This window comes from Sinocyclocheilus anshuiensis, unplaced genomic scaffold (genome assembly GCF_001515605.1).
Source record: "Sinocyclocheilus anshuiensis isolate Anshui unplaced genomic scaffold, SAMN03320099.WGS_v1.1 scaffold238, whole genome shotgun sequence".
NCBI lineage: Eukaryota > Metazoa > Chordata > Actinopteri > Cypriniformes > Cyprinidae > Sinocyclocheilus > Sinocyclocheilus anshuiensis.
The window spans coordinates 926709-933313 of record NW_015547674.1 but is presented as its reverse complement, the minus strand read 5'-3'; the positions used below and the strand labels follow the sequence as shown (position 1 = coordinate 933313).

Genomic DNA, 6605 nt, shown 5'->3' with positions numbered 1-6605 from the left:
GGACGCATTAAAAGGATAATTAAATCGCTGCCAATATTCAGACACAATATTCAAGATGTTAATTACTGTTCACTGCTGTCATAACACTAAGATCAATCGTGTGTATATATATATATATAAATATATATATATTGTCTAGACTGGGGGGAGTCGGGGAGGGGGTGCTCGGTGTGGCTGGCGACTCGTGAGCCACTATTGCATTATTTTGTGTCAGTCACAACGGCTCCGTGAACGTATTGGTGAACAAAAAAGTCCGGTGTCACTTTACACGATCTGATTGGCCAGCAGTCCCGTCAGCAACTCTCCTTACGTTTCCTTGAGGTCAGCTGGGGACGTTAAAAAATAAATAAATGAGAAAATAGAAATGCGTAGAAAGTAAAAGGCACGGTCTAGCTTGTTGGTCATCCGACTGACGGGCACCGTCATCATCCAATGTGGGAGCAGATATAATTGGGAGAAATTTATTGACATCGCCATGAACCAATCTAAAGCAGGCTATCTATAAATGATCAACATGCAGGATTCTCGGATGGCTGGCCTTTGATCGAGGATGGGACATAGATTTCAGGGAGTTTAATAATGCGCGCATGTAACACCTATAACAACATTCATGTCGTGGTAGCTAATGCATGCATTCGTTCATGCTCAAGAAGCAACGCGTAAAAGCTGAAAGTCCCCGAAAGGGGACCGCGACAAGCGCATCGACATACGGTGCACCGAGAATTAAGAAACTGAGGATGCACAGAGCCCATGCTGGTTCAAACACAACAATTGCGACAAGCCAAAATAGTTTCACTTTCAGAGCCACAATGGAGCCAGTTTCAGCGCTCCTCGTCGCGCGGAAGGGAGGGCGTGCGGCTCACCGATTGGGGTAAAGTCATTTTGAACGATTTATATCGCAACCTACGTGCTTCACGAGAGTCCATTCTGTTCCAATCGCCAGCAGAAAGGCGTGGCTGCCCAAAATCTTCGACGAATAGTGAAAAAATGGGAGGGCACGAGTGAGCTGCGTGATGTCCTCTCCGAAGGTAGGCTGCAGCGTGTGTTTATTGATGAGATGAAAGAAGATGGAAGTGAGAAATGAAACAAAGTAAGGAACAATATTAATAAACTCAGTCCTTGCCTGGGGAAAACCGGGGAAGCTGTGAAGCGCTGTAGCCACTGGAGAAGAAAGAGCCTTAAAGCAGCAGGTAAGAACCAGGGAGAGGGAGGGTACTTATACTATTTATGTTAGGCTATTTATAAGAGTAATAGCAGTCATTCCCGTGCTATGAGCTGGAAAAAAAACTTATACTAATAACTCAAGCGCAAGACTTTAGTCTTTGTCCATCAATCGGCTATAGATAAGGCGGCTTTGAAGAAGATACGGAAAACTTGTGAAATTACATTTAGCTGGTACAGTTCTCTCCGTCAGAACAGCCAACGTTTGTCTGGAATTAAACCATAAAGACTCGTGCTTGCCTGAAGTGACGTCTCAGGTAAAATGAGCATTTAATTCCCTGCTTGATCACTCATTTTCTAGGAAGTAGCCGAACAGTTGTCAGGCTACGAGGACTTTGTGGGTAGTTTTTGCAAGTTGTATTATTTCACGGGGTATTTTAATAATTAGCGACGTGCTCAACGCAACACTGAACCGTGACACGAAAGGCACAATACGAGCCAGCAGAGCCGCTAGGGACTTCCCTACGCACGAGCCAAATATCTGATACAATAACACCGCTCTAACCGTGTGTTAAGTGTCAAGTATCACCGATCAAAGGCCGTCGGCGCTACAGTAACAAATGCTCTGATGATTTGAACGTTTCAGCCGCCTAGTGTTTTCCGGGCCATTGCTACTATTTGATTGAGCCCGGTAGATTTGCGCGCTAGCCTCTGCTCTCGGGATATCTGAGACGGAGCCGAATTGTTGCGTATGTCGCTGTTTTGCGCGGACAAATTCTGAGCGAAGCTGTGGAGTTTTGTAGTAGGGAGTGTGTCTGGCGCTTTACCGTGTCCGTTATTTGTCATCATTAAATGGGGATACGCAGCAATTTTAGCCCTCGCTCCAAGTACGCGGAGAAGCCGAAATGCAGTTTTAGTTACAAAAAGATAAATGGCCATCTGTTCCGTATTCTAATGCCTGTACTTATGAATGACCTCATTTTGACTCCGTGTTGTGAAGTGCCAGCTTGTTGCCTGTAACGCACGCGTTACAAGCGAACAATAAATCACTCGGCCATTTTAACACACACACACCAAAAAACTTAATATGGCAAAACACAGAGGAGCTCGTCTTCAGTTTTTGGATGCAACGCTGCTTGCATTGTTATCTGAAGCACGAGACGGCGGGCACGAGAGCCATGGCATTGGCCCGTAGTGGAAAAAAACATTTTCATTAATTTATCATATGCACTCTGTTTCCCGACGCTGTATTATAAAATGTGTGTCTTATATAATCTGTTTATTTATAGCAAACGGCATGGAAAGGTTGTAATTTATGTGGGGAGATTCTATTCGATGTTGGCTACTTTTATTATTGGGGTATTTTATCTGAACGAATGAGCTGAATGAAGAAAACCCTTGTTATTTTACGATATAGCCTACGCGAAATGCAGTTATCTCATTTTATTTAACAGTGTGCATGTTTGTTAGAATTTTTATTTTTTGGGGTTTGCTGACCGCTCTCAGACGCTTAGGCCTTGGAAGTCTTGACTTATTGATAAAAAATCAATAGCCAAATATTACTTCATTAAACGTTAAGGACTTTTTTTTAAGTGACGTGCTGGCGTATACAAGCATATTATTAGGCTCTTATGAAGTAAGATGGTTTTAGGATTTGGTAGCTCTCAGTCATGACATCTGTTCTGTTAACCCTGTGCGCTGCTCTGCGTTAATATATTTGTTGTGAGCCAGTCTCCTAAAGCTGTGGATGTCTGCATAAACACCTCTTGTCTTTAGCCTACTTCAATCCCCGTTAAATGTAGTTTCACGATGAAAACTTCAGTCTCTCCCTTTGCATTTCTTTGTGTTTCAGACACTTGCACGTGCCTATAGGATAAGATGTGTAGGCTAGGCATGCATTAGCGTAAGGCAGTCTTACTATAAACCATCGTAAAATATTATAGCATTCTCCAGTTATTTTTTAACTTATAGCCTAGGCTATGCCAGAAACGATATTTTCAGTGTTTTTATTTTTTCACTGCACTTTTTTTTTTATAGCTGATTACCGGCCTACTTTTCATAGAACTGTTTTATAAATTCTTCGTGGGTCTGCAAGTAAGTTAACGTCGAGTAAATTAACTCTTTCTATATTTATGGCAAATAGTTTTCATTTTAGTCAGCACATTTAATTGAAATACAAGTTATATATTAGTTTGTGAATCAAGCATTTTCTCCACATGTAGCTACACGATTGTTACATTTTAACACGTTCTTCCTTATTCTTGTGCACCTGCTTAATTCCATTTAAATCTGTTTTTAGTCGCGTGCTGTAGCCTATGTGTATCTATTAAAAACGTGTGTAGTTTTATGGCTGATTTGGACAGGAGCTAGAATCGGGAGGAGGGCCTTTGCTGCATGTTTTACCGACTTTAAAGTGGCTTTATATGCGAACAAGACCTTGAGATGTATGTTTTACGTTAGTTTACGACTGAGTACACCAAAACAGAAAATACACTTTTAGTCTATTTTCCTTGAATGTGTTGCAAATACACGTTCTGGAAGTCACAGCAGTCGCACTGTTTCTCTGTATATGCCCGTATATCAAACGAGATTTTTCTGCTTGCTTGTGAGTAATGGGGTTAGCTTTAGCTATGCCAGTTATGTGATGCTTGGAAATATGTGAGACTTTTGTCTGTACATTTTTAAGACGTTATGTAGGCTACCTGGACGTACCTGTGAGAGCTGGTCATTCTTGAGTGGATGTATGCTTCTTTTTAAAGTATTGAGGTACTACATTCAAGTATTGTTAGTAAGTCATATCATATAAACAGTAGGCTAACTAAAAGAACTCTGGAACAAAAATGTATTGTTTCTGTAGGAGCTTTTCCCAAACATTAATATTAATATGTAGCCTGTATTTTTTTTTTACTTAACTTTTTTTCTTTTATTTGTTTTTGCACTAAAGAGTGATGTGATTATTGATCTGATTGTTGCTTATATAATGATCAGCTCATTGAGTTATTATTGTAGCAGTTAAGAGGTTGTGATCATAATGTGTTTGACTTGAAACACTTTTTTTTTTGTTTACATTCATGCTCCATGACCTTTGAATATTGTTTGTGGATGTTTAATGATACAGCAAAGTGGTTTTTAATTTCTGTGCATGATTATTTTTTTTTTGCTTGTGATAGATGCGGTATATTAATTCATATAGACTTTGGGATAGTGGCAGCTTCTATAATATTAGTTATTATAATATTCCTATTCTTAATGTTTACTAAAGTTTTTTTTTTTTTTTAATGTTAAAGATATTCTTTTGTCTATTTTTGGTGAGATGGAAATGATAAATGCAACCAAAGGACAACAAATAAATCATGATCTTAGGAATATTGGGATTGGTGGATCAAAAGGAGGCATTGTGTGCTGTTTATTTCAGAAACATCAAACCCTCATAGTGCTTCAAACGTAATGCTCACATGCCACTGACAGAGACTTTTAAAGAGTTTGTCAGTTGGTTCGCAATTGATTATGTTTGACCGAATGAAAAATGCTAAATTACAATTAAACAAGGTCTACAGAATCACAATGATTTTGTGACATGATCTATCACAGGCCGTTCTAATTATTCTTAAATCGGTACTTTATAGTATTGTGCACTGTTATGCTGTTAGCTTTACCGTCAGAGGTAACTAAGTCAGATTACATGGTTATCTTAACCATCTCACCCGTTTGGATGGTGACCTTCACTAATGTAATTAATTGTCAAGGTCAGAGTCAGTTAATTCCTCTTTAAGGAATCTTATGGTCAGACAATGGCATTTATTTCAGTGCAACACATGTTGTATTCTGATGAATACACGAGAAAATAAACACACATTGTCCTAGATAGAGAACTGACGCCAGCTAAACATTATAAAAACCTGTGTATACGTATATAATTCTCGATATGAGTATTGAACAACATGCAGTGCAAGGGTGAATGTGCATAGAGTTTGAGGCAAACACTGGCAAGAACTGAAAACATTACATTTTGATACCTCAGCTCACATACATTTCCCAATACCTATTCTTATGTAATGTAGTATTGACAGTAGGGGAGGGTATTAATATTTTATGTATTATAGGCATTTGACCTTTCGGCTTTGCTTTCTTTATGATGTAGTTGCAACACCTACATTTCAGCCTGACATGTGCTGTGATATTTCATATCATAACAATTATCAGTTTGATTATTCCGATTTTTATTGCTTGGTATCTTGCATCTGGAGGCCTTCACATGGTTTGAGGAAATCCTTGACCCATAGGATGGTCAACAGCACTCCCTCCTGAGTTGATATTGTTACACCTATTATTTGTACACAATGTAGATTCTGAGGTTTTAATTATGTGAACATGCATGACAACAGAAATCTTTATTTACTCTGATGTTCTGGGCCTAACCAGTAGGAGGAGTCATTTTATTTTAGGGCTGTTTATATTGGTTTCTCTTGATTCTCCAAAACTGATTACATTCTTTACTGGTAACATGTAAATATGGCAAAATGGCATTATTATGTAACTTTAAAAAAAACGAAAACGAAAACTCTAGAACTAAATGTCAGAACATCAAAGAGCTAACACGATTCCAGATTGAGTTGAGAATTACGGCTTATTATGGCTTATCCATTCAAATATTGTAACTCATCATAAGATTTTTAGTTTGATGATGTTTCTCTTACGTAGAAGAATAATTTGCATTAAAACTCATGACATAGCTTGAGTGGAAACCATAGTAACAATGGTCAGACACAGACGCAGGCAATTCGTTCACACTTTGATTTTCTCTGCTTTCTTTCAAGGGTCTACAACAATAAAAATATGTGATTCCTCTATTCGGCCATTTTACAAAAATGCATAAGTAAAGTGTATTAATATTTTAGTTTGCTTGCATGTATAATGTAAAAATGACCTGAATTTGTTAAAGATATGCAATATCCCATGAAGACAGAAAATGCAAAGAGATACATTATTCTCCATTCAACTTGAGAAAGCATTTAGAATTGGATTGTAATTGGGCTGTGAAGTTGTTTTTTTTTTTTTTTTTGCTTTTAGTAAATGCTCGCAATGTAATTACTTGACAGTTTAATCTGAGAGGTCTATCAGAATTAGTGAGCTATCCACTTTTCCTAATTGAGCTGAAAATTCCCTTACCCTTAGGCTCTATCTTAGAGGAATAAATTCTATTCTTTTTTACTGAAGATGAGGTTAGTCTTGATGAGTGATTTCCTAGTTTTCACGCTATTTTTTAAGAATGTGGTTGGACTCACTAGATCTTTGATTCATGTCATACTTCTCTCTCTCTGTGAATGTGTGTGTGTTAGTTTGTGTGTGAGTGAATACGTATATGTTTTTGTTTGTGTGTGTGTGTGTGTATGTGTGTCTGTGTGTGTGTGTATGAGTGTGTGTATGTGTGTGTGTGTGTGTGT

General features: G+C 38.2%; 1 protein-coding gene across 2 annotated transcripts in view; it reads left to right on the top strand.

The window, feature by feature from the left end:
- Positions 1-692: 692 nt before the first annotated feature.
- Positions 693-6605, top strand: part of LOC107702945 (zinc finger and BTB domain-containing protein 20-like) — a 51521-nt gene continuing 45608 nt past the window's right edge. Inside the window, exon 1 of one of the 2 annotated variants that reach the window (XM_016505412.1) lies at positions 693-1028. The gene's annotated coding sequence lies outside the window, so the exon portion shown is untranslated. Of the gene's footprint in view, positions 1191-6605 lie in introns of both variants that reach the window. The other variant, XM_016505411.1, reaches the window with a different exon arrangement.